Source organism: Halichoerus grypus, chromosome 2 (genome assembly GCF_964656455.1).
Source record: "Halichoerus grypus chromosome 2, mHalGry1.hap1.1, whole genome shotgun sequence".
Taxonomy (NCBI): domain Eukaryota; kingdom Metazoa; phylum Chordata; class Mammalia; order Carnivora; family Phocidae; genus Halichoerus; species Halichoerus grypus.
This window is the reverse complement of record NC_135713.1, coordinates 157,883,445-157,900,909: the sequence shown is the minus strand read 5'-3', so window position 1 is coordinate 157,900,909 and position 17,465 is coordinate 157,883,445.

Here is a 17,465-nt window from a genome sequence, read left to right as displayed (position 1 = left end):
GATCTGTCCATTTCAGTGAGGGGGGTGTTAAAGTCCCCCACTATTATTGTATTGTTGTCGATGTGTTTCTTTGCTTTTGTTATTAATTGCCTTATATAATTGGCTGCTCCCATGTTAGGGGCATAGATATTTACAATTGTTAGATCTTCTTGTTGGATAGACCCTTTAAGTAGGATATAGTGTCCTTCCTCATCTCTTATTACAGTCTTTGGTTTAAAATCTAATTTGTCTGATATAAGGATTGCCACCCCAGCTTTCTTTTGGTGTCCATTAGCATGGTAAATGGTTTTCCACCCCCTCACTTTCAATCTGGGGGTGTCTTTGGGTCTAAAATGAGTCTCTTGCAGACAGCATATCGATGGGTCTTGTTTTTTAATCCCATCTGATAGCCTGTGTCTTTTGATTGGGGCATTTAGCCCATTTACATTCAGGGTAACTATTGAAAGATAGGAATTCAGTGCCATTGTATTGCCTGTAAAGTGACTGTTACTGTATATTGTTTGTGTTCCTTTCTGGTCTATGTTGCTTTTAGGCTCTCTCTTTGCTTAGAGGACCCCTTTCAATATTTGTTGTAGGGCTGGTTTCGTGTTTGCAAATTCCTTTAGTTTTTGTTTGTCCTGGAAGCTTTTTATCTCTCCTTCAATTTTCAATGACAGCCTAGCTGGATATAGTATTCTTGGCTGCATATTTTTCTCATTTAGTGCTCTGAATATGTCCTGCCAGTCCTTTCTGGCCTGCCATGTCTCTGTGGATAAGTCTGTTGCCAATCTAATGTTTCTACCATTGTAGGTTACATATCTCTTCTCCCGAGCTGCTTTCAGGATTTTCTCTTTGTCTCTGAGACTCGTAAGTTTTACTATTAGATGTCGGGGTGTTGACCTATTTTTATTGATTTTGAGAGGGGTTCTCTGTGCTTCCTGGATTTTGATGCCTGTTTCCTTCCCCAAATTAGGGAAGTTCTCTGCTATAATTTGCTCCATTATACCTTCTGCACCTCTCTCTCTTTCTTCTTCTTCTGGGATCCCAATTATTCTAATGTTGTTTCGTCTTATGGTATCGTTTATCTCTCGAATTCTGCCCTCGTGATCCAGTAGTTGTTTATCTCTCTTTTTCTCAGCTTCTTTATTTTCCATCATTTGGTCTTCTATCTCGCTGATTCTTTCTTCTGCCTCATTTATCCTAGCAGTTAGCGCCCCCATATTTGATTGCACCTCATTAATAGGACAATGGCTATTCCTTTCAAAGCCAGTCTCCATGTCTTAGGTGGTAAACTGTCCATTTTCATGTGGGCTTCAGATCTTTTGTGTTTCTCTCTTACTATCCATTAGACATTCCTTTCTTACCCATAGCAATTGGAACATCTACTTGGGGCCAAGCTGTGGCTGTCACTATGGATTTCTCTTGTAATAGTTCGATTTAATCATTTGCTGATAAAATGTCTCAGCTAGCAAACTGGTGATAAAATTACACTATGATACCAAGTCATGAGGAGCAGTAAACCCAAAGAATCAGTTGGAGTGTCCAAATGAGAAGACACACGGAACAGTAGGGTCGGAAAAATAGGTTCAGTACATACTGTTAGAATCCTCAAAGGTGAAAATGGTATAACAAAGTAGGAGGTATGAGTTTCAAATCACTAGGAGCACATTTCCCAAAGTGGTATTCCAGAAACTATTAAGATGTCAGTAGATGTATTATGAAAAATATTTTCTGAGTTCAAGTAAGTTTGTGAACTCTGATTTAACGTAGTTCAACAACTTGCATAAGTGTGGAGATTCTTAGAGCTCTCTACTTACTTCATATTTATTGTGGTTTCCCCCAAACAATCCCCAGATTCTCTCCTACCTCATTTAATGGTGGAATATGTTACATACTTTTTTCTCCAGAGCTTCCCTTAGCATCTCCTCAGACTATTAATTTGCCAAAGTTTCTGTGGACAACACTATACTAGGGGGAAAAAATATACATTAAAAAAGAAAATGAGCAATATAGCAAAAGGGAACAAGCAAAGCTGAAAGCATAGAACAAAATAATAGAAGAAAATTATGGTATTTATAACACCATAAACATCCATATTTAAATCAAAGATTCTTAAATGAAGTCAACCGAATTTTAATTACAAAAGATACAGGGGAATAAATAGAAAGTTAGAAGAACAGAAAATGAGAAAGATTGCCTTTATATTATAAACTATAAACTTTATATTTATATACATAAACTTTATATATAAATTTTATATTATAAGTTTTAAAAAAGAAGGAGGGAAAGGAAGGAAGAAAAGAAGGAAGGAAGGAAGAAAGGAAGGCAAAAAGAAAAAAAAGGAGAGAATAGTGAGTTGGCAAAACTAACATCAGGAACAACAGAATTTATAACGAAATTAAATTTTTTTAAATGGGAAGAAATAATCCACAATGAAACAAACATAGTCATGAGCCTATATAGTCTAAGTGACCTAGAATTGAAATATATAAATAAAAATTATCAGGTGTATGAATATATACGTAGGGTCAAAAGCACAGCGATGATCATTAGATTAAATCATTAGACTAGACCATTAGATTTAAAAATACATAATGACACAGATGATTTGAGTAATATAATTAATAAGGTGATTTTACCAAACATGTTTATATGTCAAACTTTATGCTTAAGAAAATACAATCCTTTCCAAAAATTCATCAGACACTTATAAAAATAATTACTACATGAGGCTACAAGTAAAAGCTCAATAAATTATAAAATGTAGAGATTATACAGGCAAAAATCTACAAATACAGCATAATTTCAAGCAGTGAAAAGAACAAAACTGAATTACATCAATGATGAAAAATACGTGAAAACTGGAGTTCACCACTAAGACTCTTAGGAATTCTGTTTAGCAAAAGAATTTAGGAAAGTCTCCAGATAATCGGCAACTATAAGGACACCAGACTCAGATGGTGGTGGGTGAGTTTTGAGATTCTTCAAAGAGACAATTCCCATACCATGTAAACAGTCCAAACTTGTAGGAAAAGATAAAAAGTTTGCCAATTCAATTCATGGGGCTGGCTTCTCCTTGGTGCATAGCCTGACAAAGAAGCTAAAAGGGGGATGCCTGGGCGATTCAATCAGTTAAGTGTCTGCCTTCGGCTCAGGTCGTGATCCCAGAGTCCTGGGATCGAGTCTCGCATCAGGCTCCTTGCTCAGTGGGGAGCCTGCTTCTCCCTCGGCCTGCCGCTCCCCCTGCTTGTGCTCTTTCTCTCTCTGACAAATAAATAAAATTTTAAAACAACAACAACAATAACAACAACAAAGAAGCTAAAAGGAAAAGAACAGGCCCTCTATGAATATGCATATCATTACAAAAATTCTAGATAAAATACAAACAAATTGAAACAAGCACTCTGTTCAAAGAAAAATATGTCATGGCCAAGTAAATTCACCAGAGGAGTGTGATGTTGGCTCAGTATTAGAAAATTCATGAAATTGCTCATTATATCATTGGTCAAAGAAGAAACACTTAAAATATTGTGAAGTGTTGAAAATGGCTTTGGTACACTCAAGCTTTATTTTTTAAAAGTCTTGGTGAGCTAAATGTAAAAAGATACTTATTTCAAAATAATGCAAATATCATCCTTAATGGTAATGTATAGCTATATTTCTACTAATATTAGAAATGAGTAGAGGGGTGCCTGGGTGGCTCAGTTGGTTAAGCAGCTGCCTTCAGCTCGGGTCATGGTCCCAGGGTCCTGGGATCGAACCCCGCATCGGGCTCCCTGCTCAGCGGAGAGCCTGCTTCTCCCTCTCCCTCTGCCTGCCACTCTGCCTACTTGTGCTCTCTCTCTGTCAAATAAATATCTTTAAAAAAAAAAAAAGAAATGAGTAGAGTAACCACTTTCAATACTGTTATTTATCATTTTATCATTGTTCTGAGAGTTGATTCTATATACTAGGATATGAAAAATTAAAAAGTGGAAGAAATATTTTATTTAATTTTTTAAAAAAGATTTATTTACTTATTTGAGAGTGTGTGTGGGTGGGGGTGAGGAGCAAAGGGAAAGGGAGAGAGAGAATCTCAAGCAGACTCCCTGCTGAGTGCAGAGCCAAAGTGGGGCTGGACCCCACAACCCTGAGATCATGACCTGATCCGAAATCAAGAGTTAGATGTTTAACCTACTGAGCCACCCGGGACCCCTAGAACAAATATGTTAAAGGAGAAATCAAAATTAACTTTATGTGTAGATTATGTCATTTACTTGGACATTCCAAGCAAATCCAATGAAAACTTTGTGAACATAGCATTCTATGGGGTGGCTGCTTTCATAATAAATGTACATCAGTGTTTCATCCAGACCAACCTTAAACAATTAAAAATATATTATGGCTCATTGGCCTTGGAGCCCCCATTTTAGTTTCTGAATTATTTCCCATTGGAAGGGAATAAACCCCTTATTTCTCACTGGAAGGAACCAGGGCTTCTTGGAAAAATGGCTGGTTTCAGGTCTGGAAGGAAATGCACAAGATGACATACCTCATGGTGCAGGAAAGGAAGCTAACAATATTTACTGGGGTCCTGTTGAAAGAATTCAAGATCCAACTTGAAGAGAGTCCCACTGACCAAAGCTAGGACAATTTCAGCATCAAAATAATAATAATAATGGATTGAAGTATGTCAGATATATTTAAACTCATGAACTCATAATTATACTAAAGAAATTGGTCACCTTTGGAATAGTCTGTAAATACTCCCCATTATTTTCAAAATTTGTAAATAAAAGAAAATAATCAAGCATTTATCTTGCCTTTGCTGTATGATTTATAGCACTGAGCAAGTAAGTAATTAATGAGGAAGCAATAATCTTTTTAGAAATATTCCAGCTGATGAATGAAGAAAAAAAGATAAAATTTGAGTATCACCACTTTGCAAACAGTAATGAATTAATGGATCTCAGTGATGATTGTTAAAGCTGATAATTTCACCAAAGAGTGACAGCCAGATCTTATGTGCCTCCTAATGGAAGTATACAACACTACTACTTATGAGGTATTCTTGCTAAAAAATAAAAACTCCAAACTGCATTTGGATTCAGGTTAAATTCATCTCTTGACTTTAACTGCCAATTGCCAGAACATACAAGGCATATGTTAAATGACAGAATGGGAAATTCTACTGGACAAGAATCCTGGCCCCTTTAACACAAATGCATAAGAAGAAAGAAAAACTTGCAAAAAGAATCTTTGAATCTGAGGACACATATCAACCAAATGGAATGTTTGGACCTTATTTAGACCAAGACTCAGACAAACTTAACTTTAAAAAATTGTGTAAGACAATGGGAAAACTATGAACAATATGAGATATTTGATACATTAAATATTTATTATTCACTTTCCAGGACGATAGTGTATTATAATTACATTTTTAAAAGTCCTTATCTTTAGAGATAGGTACTGAAATATTTATGATTTGTAAGTGATTGATGTCATTGATGTCTGAAATTTGCCTCAAATTATCCAGGGGCCAGGGAGAAGTGAATAGAGCTCTAGATGAAACAAGGTTGAGCATGTACTGATAATCTTTGAAGTTAGGTGATAGGTACATTGAGCTCACTACTGTTTTCTATCTACCTTTTCATATACTTGAAATTTTCCATAATAAAAGGTTAAGAAGAAAGGAGAATGATCCTCATCCCTCAGGCCCTCTTCCCTGGAGGGTAATGTTGTAATGTCATTTTATTCACTCACGTTTTTACCCATAGTCTGTGATTTTATTAAAACATGTTTTATTTATTTCTGTAGAGAGCATCTCTTTCAAGAATCTTTGAACATATAAACTTCCATAGCACAGAGTCTAAAAAACAAAATCTCATCAACTTGCCTACTACTGATTGTTGACAACATGCTTATATTTATAATTATGCTTTGAACTTACAAGCAGATGGGCTTAAGAATGATCTTTTGGAGACTATCTTGTTCCTAAGTAGAGAATCATCTGTATTCCCAACACCTAGTACTTTGCATATATATATCAAAATGTATAAATGAATAAATAATAATAATAAACTCAACAATAAGTACAAAACCTGATTTTAAAAAATGGGCCTGGGGTGCCTGGGTGACTCAGGTGTTAAGCATCTGCCTTCGGCTCAGGTCATGATCCCAGGGTCCTGGGATCAAGCCCTGAATCGGGCTGCCTGCTCAGCGGGGAGTCTGCTTCTCCCTCTCCCACTCCCTCTGCTTGTGTTCTGTCTCTCACTGTGTCTCTCTCTGTCAAATAAATAAATAAAATCTTAAAAAAAAATAAAAATAATAAAAAAATGGACCAAAGACTTTAACTGACATCTCACCAAAGAAGATATACAGATGGCAAATAAGCATATGGAAAGATGTTCCACATCATATGTCATCAGAGAAATGCAAATTAAAACAATCATGAGATGCCACTACACACCTATTAGAACGGCCAAAAATCCAGGACACTGACAACACCAAATGCTGGTGAGGATGTGGAAGAACAGGAACTCTCATACACTGCTGGTGGGAATGTAAAATATTACAACCACTTTGGAAGATAATTTGGTGGTTTCTTTCAAAATGAGCACATTCTTATCATACAATCCAGCAATCATGTTCCTTGCTATTTACCCAAAGGGACTGAAAACTTATGTCCACACCAAAATTTGCACATGGGCATTTATAGCCACTTTATTGATAATTGCCCAAACTTGGAAACAGCCAAAATGTCCCTCTGTGGATGAATGGATAAATAAACATCATTCTTCCAGACAATGGAATATCATTAAAAAGAAATGAGCTATCAAGCCATGAAAAGACATTAAGGAAACTTAAATGCGTATTACTAAGTGAAAGAAGCCAATCTGAAAAGGGCACATACTGTATGATTACAACTTTCTCGCATTTTGGAGAAGGCACAACAATGGAGACAAGACAAAGATCAGCAGTTGCAGGGTGGGAGGGTGGATGCAGGATAGATGAACAGGTGGAGCACAGTGGATTTTTACGGCAGTGAAAATACTCTGTAAGATATCATAATAATGGATATATGTCATTAAACATTTGTCTAAAACCACAGAATATACAATACCAAGAGTGAACCTCAAGGTAAACTGTGGACTTTGGGTGATTATAATGTGTCAATGTAGGTTCATCCTTGCTTAAAAATGCACCATTCTGGTGAGTGATGTTGATTATGATAGAAGCTATGCATGGGGGCTAGAGGTGTATGAGAATTTCTGCACCTTCCTCTCAATTTTTTTGTAAACCTAAAACTGCTTTTAAAAAAATAGTCTTTAAAAATAAACAATAGTAGTTAAAAATGATATTAGAATGAATTCAAATACAATGAATCTGTGAAAATTCATGAATTGTAAAAATACTAAAAATATAGAAAACTCAATGGTAACTACTTGAGACAGCTATTACAACAACTCCTTGCTTGGATGAGTCTTCACTAATGGGAAGGAATCTAGTTTTCTGATAGCATTAGAACAAATAATTTTGTAAACCCTAATGGATTGTTGATTCAGGAAATGATCATGAATCAGTGTAAGACAATTGGATTAATTGGATTTTCAAATAGTGCACAACACAACATGGTCACAGGGTGGGAAATGTAATTCTACAATAACTGGATCAAACTCTTATTGCTGCAAACCAGTGGTTGATCTTAGCATCTTGTCCCATCTTAGCATCTTAGCATCACAAATTGGAACAACCAGATAATATATATCTTCTGATATGATTCAACATATCACATTATAGATCAAAATATTTGACTTGAACACATCAAACTTTAGATCTAACTCTGGTTTCCTAGATCTACATGGGATAGAGGAACAAGCCAAATGATACAAGGAATAAGAAACCAATTACAAAACAAGGAACATTCTGGAGGATGATTGGCCTGATTTTTTAAACTAAACCAGGGCTATTGGAAAGAGACTTAAGGAACATCACAAGCAAATGCAATGTGTAGTTCTGGATTAAATAGGATTTTGAAAAAAAAATAAAAGCTGAAAGACATTGAGGACAATTAGAGGACTCTGAATATTGCCTAGCTATTAGGTAAAATAAAAAGTAATTGAAATGGCAAGATGAAGAATAAAGTTACAAAGCAGTATATACAACATGAATTGTATAGAAATTATAAAAGGATATGCAAAGGTACCTACTACAGTGTTAAAATGAGCATTCTGTGAATAATGAGATATAATGTTTTTATACTCTGTATTGTATGATTTCCTAAAATGCATATTTCTGCTTTTGGAATAATTAAAGATGCTTTAAAAAATACAACATAGGTGAGGACTCCATTTATGAGAGTACCAAGAATAAAAATACATAGACTGATTTGAATACATTGAGTTCTTATAATTTTTCTTAAGATTAATCTATAAATATTATGCAATTTCAGTCCCAACTTCAATTAGGCAATTTTTAAAAATCTTTACTCTATTACCATGGCACTAAAAGAAACAACCATACAGGAAAATTGACGGTTAAATGAACTCATAACTTTTGCAGTGAAGAAGTAATTGAATGTCAAATGTTGAGCAAAGGGCAAAATTGTATCACACAAACAACAATTTAATAGCCTTAATATAGAAAACAAACTTGAATAGATCAATGAGGGACTATAATACCCTCTGCCAAAAAGGCAAATAATCCTAGCAGGCATACTTAAGAATTCTAAAGGTGTGAGGAAGAAAGTATTTGGCTCCTGGTGCCCACGGACAGCCCCTAGGTACAGAGGGGCATAATTCATAGCCTGACCTTCTACATGAGGGGCTACAAACTCAAAGGTCTCCAACAGTGGGCCTATTCATGTGTGCAGCGGGATATGTAATGGTCCAAAGCAACAGGAAGTGGAAGGCTGGGTAAACTAGAGCACAAATGTCTTATCTAAGGGTAGCCAAGTCATTATTCTTTTTTAAAGCTGTACTGCTCTCATTTGCCCAAATGGGCCGCCAGTTGTAACTTCTGTGTGGATACTAAAAAGTAGGTTAGAAAGCTCTGGAAGCTCTGGAAAATATACTTCGGGCAAAGAATCACACATTATTTGAATGAGTAATAAAAGAAAAATGAAATGCACCAATGGTCTTCCAGGGCAAAAAGTTGTTTAATGTGCAAATGATATAAAACATGCACCAAACATTCTACCTTTGAGACACTTTCAACCCAGTAAAAGGAGGCTTTAGGTGACTCGAGAGAACAGATGCAGCAAGAACTAATAGCTAGATAGCTGTTAACTAGAAGGCAGGGAGTTGAGAGCACGGTGGAGGGGAAGTGAAGTTGAGAGAGCATGTTGTTTGCTGTGAAAGGAGTGGTGTAAGAGATGTGGCTACAGGTAGTAGCAAAACCAAGGGGAAGCCATTCCCAAGATAACAGCTATCATTTGTGGGACCTGTTGGCCTGACTCTAACTAGGTCTCCGCACACATTTTATTTATAAAAATAGCTTTGTACTGCATTGCATAGAGTACTCCCCCCAAACTGGTATCCACCAAGAACCTCAGAATGTGACCTGATTTAGAAATATGGCCTTTTTAAAAAAAAGATTATTTATTTATTTATGAGAATGAGAGAGAGAGAATGTGTGCAGGGGGAGGAGCAGAGGCAGAGGGACAAACAGACTGTGCACTAAGCATGGAGCACTACATGGGGCTCAATCTCAGGACCCTGAGATCATGACCTAAACCAAAACCAAGAGTCGGACACTTAACCAACAGAGCCACCCAGACACCCCAGAAATATGGCCTTTTCAGATGTATTTAGGGAAGATGAGGTCATACTGGGTTAGGGTGGGCCCTAAACCCAGCAACTGGTGTCCCTATAAGAAGGCCATGTCAAGATGTTGACAGCCATCCCCACAGGAGAACCCCATGTGACCACGGAGGCACAGACTGGAGAGATGCCAATGATTGCCAGCAACTTCCAGAATCTAGAAGGAAGAAAGAATGATTCTTCTTCTCTAGAGTCTTAAGAGGGAGCATGGCCTTGATGACTCCTTACCTGCAGACTTATAATCTCCAGAACTGTTAGTGAATAGGTTTCTGTTGTTTTAAGCAACCCCCCCCCCCATTTGTGGTGTGTTGGAAACTAATACAAGGAAACTGGGAAACTAATACAAGCCTTATGTTTGACAATGGAGAAAGAAATCAGACTGAAAATGTTAGGGTAGAAATTACCAACAAGCTTTCTATGAAACCAGACAAGTTGATACTAAGGTTCTTATGGTAAAGCAGCATGCAACAGTGGTCAGGAAAACAATGAATAAGAAAATAGTGAGGGGGGAACTCTTCCTCAACAAATAAACTATAAATCCTCTAAAATAATGTGGTAGTGGTGTGTGAACAAGGAATACAGACAAGCAGTGGGAAAGACTGAGAGTCCAGCAATAAACTGACATTCATGTGGAAAGTTTATACCCAATGATTTTGTCCTGTGCTGTTGTTGCGTTGGTGACCTTTTCTTCGAAGATTCTCAGCTCAAAATGTTTCTCCAACAGCAAACAGGGCTTGGTGGTGAGGCTAAAAGGAACTTTGGTTTTTAAATAAATTGGGAGAGCACGGGCCTTTGAAAGTAGCTAAGGTGATGAACTGAGCGTCCAGGGAAAGGTGGCATTCTTCTTCTACAAGATCACCAGATTGCTAGTAAGAGGCATGCACTGAGAAGGATGGATAAATGTGGTGGAAGGATGAAGTCAACCACATGCCCAGGTGGTGAAAGTGCATGAACATCTTGCTAAATCACAGGTAAAGAGGTTTAAGGTGCCTGGGTGGTTGAGTCAGTTAAGCAGCTGCCTTTGGCTTGGGTTGTGATCCCAGGGTCCTGGGATCAAGTCCCGGGTCGGGCTCCCTGCTCAGCAGGGAATTTGCTCCTCTCTCTCTCTCTGCCCCTCCCCTCTGCTTGTGCTCTCTCTCTCAAATAAATAAATAAAATCTTTAAAAAGGAAAAAAAGAAGTAAGGAGGTTTGTGTTTGGAATATGAGGGGTCTGAAGCCATAGAGACCACAAGCCAAGGCATGGACTGGTCTTGAAACCCAGATGCAGACTCAACCAAGACAAGCATCACATTTTCTGCTCTGGCCCCCATAACATGGGGCATGATGAGCAAATGGGAAATGGATACTAAGTGAGATTTGCTCCTGGATTGTCCCACATGTTCCACATGTGCCAATCTTGTTTCTCCACCAGGAGCCATCACTGACAATCTAGGCTGGGTCTGGGTGGCTCCAAATGGTGCTGAGGGGGATGGCAGAGTTTTAACTAAACAATAACAGATACCTGTGCTTCTTTAGGGCCCAGATGTCACCTCAGTCATTTGACACTGGGAAGTGTAGGGAGGATGTGTGTCTCATCCTACTTCTTTCAATGAATCAGAAGCATTTAGTATGCTTTCTGGAAGGCAAGAGTGAGCAGCGGCTGACGTGGTCTTAACACTTGATTTAAAAAAACAGCCATTCTAATATGGGAAGTGACTGACATCTCGTTGGACAAGTGAGTGACAACTAGTTTGGGAACATACCAGTGATTTTCAAATTCTAGCCCTGAGTGCTATGGTACCCAGTTCACGTTGTATTCTGTTTTAAATTTTTTCCATTCCTAAATCAGCATTCTCAAGTGGTAACCTGAGTTGCAAAATGGTGACAAATACCACAATTTGATGTGTCCAAACCTAAAATGATGCCAAATGGAACATTTTCCCCAATTGTCCAAGAATCTGTGCTTCTAAATGATTTCATACATTTGGACTCAATTGACTTTTTAGGAGGATGAAATTAATTGCTCTTAATAAAAGTTCAATTTATGTTCAATTCTGGCCTATTCATTAAATAAGAGTAATTTTTGGTCTTCCCTTTCCTTCCTCAGTAATCCTAATTGAGAGAAAGAAATAAGTGAGCAGCAATGTTGACCCCTTTTCAGTTCTCTAACTACAAATGTCATGTCATTGAATTCTTTATTTATTCTCCTTTATTTGCTAGATCAATAAAGTCTTCAGAGTTCTTTTTTCTTGCTCAAACAAAAACAACAAATTCTCCTCTCTCACACCCTTGTTTCACTTAGGAATTTACTTTAATCATAATTAAATTAAAGCTCCTGAAATTCTATTCAACAACCAGTGTTAGAAGGATTCCCAGCAAATAGTTTTGCAAAGCCTGTAATTTGCGTAGTAATGCAATCAGCTCATCACCGGGATTTGCAGCAATGACTACTTTTTAGTTCAACATCATGCCTAAAAAGCATTTTAATGGGCTCAAAATGACCATAAGTGCTATTTGCAAAGGCCTGAAAATTGTGGATAATGGTATTCTGTGCAGGAAATAATTCTCTTAAACTAATCTCACACACTCTGTTCATTTTGTCTACCCAGGTTTTGCATGACACTGCTCAGAGTTGTATCATACCTAGTTGGGTCACAAAGCCAATTCCACAAGCATGGATGGAATTCTTTGGGTCTTACTGGAAGACGTTTGACACCATCTTTTCAGCTAAGGCCAAGGAGAGAAGGAAAGCGGTTTTCTGAATAATTTGGAGCAAATTAGCCATTTTATCAATCATCTTCCCCTTTGACTTAACTTTGACTCTGAAGAGCAAAACTATGGCCATACATAAATCCAATTGGATCGTGGACTTGGAGTTACCCTTCTGATGCATCAGTTGATTAAAATTTGTCGAACTGTGTTCATCAGTTATTCTTCTATCATCAATATGATTGAGTTCATAGACTGTACAAGTGTTCTGTGAGATTTCCACCAGGCCCCTTTTCCATACAAAGCTGGCAGAGGTAAGACCAAACCAACTGGGTGATTCAGACAATTCGTGAAAAAAAAATCCCTTGCTGTTTGTGTCCCTGCCGGTTACAGATGATGAGCATCCTAGCCTGTTCCAGTGCTGTCAGTCACAGACCAAGAGTGTCCTCTGGGCCAGGATTGACCTCTACAAACTGACATGGCCAGGAAATTCAAGTGAGGTCCATTGAGTGTTTATACAAAAATACCACTTTATTAAAAAAAATTAACAAAGGAAGAATGTATGTTTGGTGAGGGGTGAGCAAGAATAGTAGAGTGGAAGTCAGCCAAAAACCAGTTGGGTTGAGAGTTGAACTCTTAAGTCCTAAATTCCCATGAATGTATGGAGCAAATGCTTAGTCACCACTTACCTGCATGTACACATGACTCAATTCCCTAATTATTTCAGATCCTCTTTAAGGCAGAGATTAAAGCCTACAACTAGCTCTAGCCACAAGAAGTAACTAGTTAATTAACTGATTAGAAGGTACACAGATTTCTAATTTTTAGCTCATTTAAAAGGATAAAGGAATCCCTTTATAGACTTCATGACTGGTGAGCTGAAGGCAACCCCTCACTTCCTATTGTCTAGTCTCAGATTTTGGCCAACACTCTGCCCAGAGGGGGCTATGGGGCAAGTCTGTTGGTGCTGCTACGCCCGGAAGAGCTCCTTCCAGGAATCCCTCCCACTTCATAGGCTGTGACTAGGAGGACCCAGGTGAGTCCCATCAGGTAATCATCCAGGGGAGCAGGGTTAATGATGAAAGCAACACCATGGAGTTGAGAGGATGAGCTAATCTGAGCAATCTGTTGGATTGCCCCACCATTTTCTCTAAGGCATTTAATCCACACCTTATTTTCCTGAGACTTCTTTCTTAGGTGGTCTTGAAGGTAGAAAATCCCAGTGGAAGTCATTAAGACTATTGAAAATACTGGATTCTCTCTTTCCTCCAGACACCTGGTAAGATGGTGTGCCCTTGGGTATGGCTGTGGCACTTGGTCTGAGCAGTGAGATACAAGGAGATGTGATGTGGGTCACCTCCGTATGGAAGTGTGAAGAACCAAGGTATGTGCGGTGGCAGTGTTGTCTTTCTCTGCCTCTTTGGCTACCACCAGTATTCCCCTGGTAGTTGCTCCATCATCATGAGGCCCAGGGTGGGTCATGACATGGAGGAGAGTCACCAGCCAACTCGTAATGGAGACGTAGACTGAGAGAGAATAACTTTTTGGGTTTTTTTGTTTGTTTGTTTTGTTTTGTTTTTTGGTATAAGTCTTTAAGATTTGGGATTATTTGTTTCTGTGGCACAATCATGTATCCTGATGAAGACAATCACCATATTCAGCTCTGCCATTAGGCAAATCAGTGTGTAACAGGCTTGATGCATGAGAATAAACATTTTAATAAAAGTTTAGATCAACTCATAATGTGCAGCACAGATGACTTTGAGGTTCACAGTGCCAAAGATGCACATGGCCACCCCTGTTTCAGGTGTTTGTTTCTTTGCATAAAAAAGTAATGTTCATTTTTATCTCATATGCATCTTTCAGTGCAATGCTATAGTCTAGTGTGTTTCTGGTGCTATTTCTGCAAAGCTAATCCTGCTTGATTCTCCATTCATGAACACTTACTCTCTCCTCCAGTGAATTATCACGTCCACACACCCATACAAGCAGACCTACGTACTGATTCCAACTAAGACCTGAGGCGAGTTGCAGAGGGAGAATTTTTTTATTGTCAGGGCAGCAGGATCAACACGTTGAGTCCTGAGGAGTCGGAAAAGGATATTTATAGATTATGAAGTTTCCCAGTAAGTCAACCATTAAAGAGCATATCAACAATAGGGGGCCATTGGTTGCATTTTGGAGTGGATGCCCTTTCCTGCTCTATGCTGGATCATGTTCCAAGAAATGCATGATTGCTTTCCTCTGAGCATTTATGGCTACTGTTTAAAATAGGAGACCTAAAGATTTTAGGTCATTGTAAATGTGCGGAGAACAAAATGTAATCTGTGACCTGATCATAATGATGTGAACTTATTTCCATAAATCAACTGGAACTGAGAAGAGAAACATGTTAAAAAAAAGAATGAGATTGTGAATGGCCCATTCCTGAATTTTAAAATCCTCTTTTTGTTACTAAACTGTGTTAACAGTAGAAAGCAGAAAATGTATAAAATAGGGAAGCTGCACAGGGTTTGGATGGGTTGGCCCACGTTCCTTGTGTGAAGTGATTCAAGCGTCTTCACCTGGGATGTCCCATCTGTCTCTGTCATTTCAAATCTTCCTATTCCCCAAACTCCCTTGGGACACTGGGACTGTGGGAGGTTGCTTCACTAAAACTCATTCATTAAATATCTGAGGGTGGGGGTGGATCTGCAAATCTGTCTAGTCCTCAAAGTTAGTTAGAAACAGCCGGTGTTTGCCATACCAGACTCTGGGCCATGCATACCTCTTCCAACAACTCTGCAATGTGTCTGTCAGAATGTGCATTTAGAGTAATGAATCTGTGTCATTAATATGTTGGGCATGTTCCATGGTTGTAAAGTATCTCACAAGGGGAAAGTCGTTGCTGAGGACAGACATGTTTTATGGCGGCTGCTGATTTACAGGCCGGTAAAGTCAGTCTTTGGTTGCCCTTGAGGATAAGAAAGAGCAAGGAAGACAGGGTGTGAAATCACCCAGATCTGTCTGGATCTACTCTGATATGGGGGATGAGAATGCAAAGAGTGAGCCCCTCAAGTACACATCTTTCCCTTCTCAGGTGTCTTCAGCCCAGCCACTCTATTCTAAGATCTCAATTCTCTTGGTAACTGCCAGGTGTGGGGTTCTCAGATAGACACACACAAAAAAGGGCAATCCTGTGCCAATCCCCAACATGAGAGATAGAAGAGGTGAGGAACCAGCTAGGGACCAAAAAAAAAAAAAATCTGATTTGTGAACAATGTAGAAGTGATCAAGAAAGGGCCTAATAAAACATAAAAATTTAATATAAAATGCTTGAATGTTAAAACATTGACAAGAAGCCATAAGAAGGCAATGTGTCCTTGTGTTTGTTTGCTTAATGACTGAATTTTTAAAAAAAATTTTTATTATTCGAGAGAGAGAGAGAGTAAGAGAGTGAGCGAGAGCATGAGCAGGGGGGAGGGACAGAGGGAGAAGCAGACTCCCCACCAAGCAGGGAGCCCAACCTCGGGCTCGATCCAGGACCTGAAGATCATGACCCGAGCCGAAGGCAGACTCTTAGCCAACTGAGCCACCCAGACAACCGGATGACTGAAATTTCAGGCAGGTAAAAACAGCAGGTTCTATTTTACCTGCAGGACAAGCTAGGAGCATCTGGAACCAGCAGAGTGGGAGAAGTGGACACACCACAAGGAATTAATTAGGGGAAAGTATTCACAAGTTAGCATAGGACACAGGTCATTAACCCTCTACCCTTCATTTGTGCTCCCTGCTGAATGAGTGGCCAGGGCTCAGGGAAGAGAATCACACTGGCAAAGAAGGGGTACGTGAAAAGGACAGAACTCTGGGGATCATGGGACATAATTCTTCAATGAAAGGAAGAATTGATATTTATTGATGAGCTATTACGTGTTAGGCATGATGAGGCTCCTTACGTATTTATTAATGTTTATAATCACTCTGCAAAGTTGCTGTCATTATCTTTATTTTACAGATGAAGGAATGCAACATGGTGATTTAAGTGACTCATGTGAGTCACAAAACAAAACTGTTCTCCCCTGTACCCATAATTTTGGGTCTCAATTTTCCATTGACTTTCTCTACCTTCTTGCCCTTCCCTGGCCTTTTGAGGAAGCGAGGTTTCTGGTGCTTTTTCCTCTGGGTTCTATTAGTAAATACACATAGATTTTCTTACTCTGAATAGTCAGACTTGGTTATAAAAATTCAATTAGGACTGGAGAGCATAAAATTAACATTAATAATCTCCTTATTAATGTTAGTTAATATTCCCACCTCTAGTCCTACAGCTCAGGGATCACCAAATTTATCATTTCTGTTGAACGGTAAATGATTTTCTTAGATCTCTGTTTCTTTCTTTTTTTTTTTTTAAGGTTTTTATTATTTATTTATTTGACAGAGAGAAGGAACACAAGCAGGGGGAGTGGGAGAGGGAGAAGCAGGCTTCCTGCCGAGCAGGGAGCCCGATGCGGGGCTCAATCCCAGGACCCTGGGATCATGACCTGAGCCGAAGGCAGACTCTTAACCAACTGAGCCACCCAGGCACCCCTAGATCTCTGTTTCTTGATTAATTGTCTTTAGAAAGTACCTATGGATTCCCTATTATAAGAATTAGTTGATGGGTAAGTGGAGTTCCATGTAAAATTCCCTCTAATTTTGTATATGATTAAAAATGACCATAGTTCACATTTTTAAAAATATCTAAACTTGTCACAAACTAAACTACATTAATGCTCAAAATAAATGACCAATGAGTTTCAATAATCAAAAGAAGAAACTCTCTTAACCCAGTGTCGTAAAAGATATTCTCCTGTATTGTTTTCAAATTGTTTTACATTTTCACATTGGGAGTTTTGATACAACTTGAATTTATTTTGTGCATACTGTTCAGGTATATATATCTACAAAATATTTATTGACTAGTCCTTCTGTTCCCCCACTTAATTCTAACGTCTTCTCAATCATATAATAGCCTC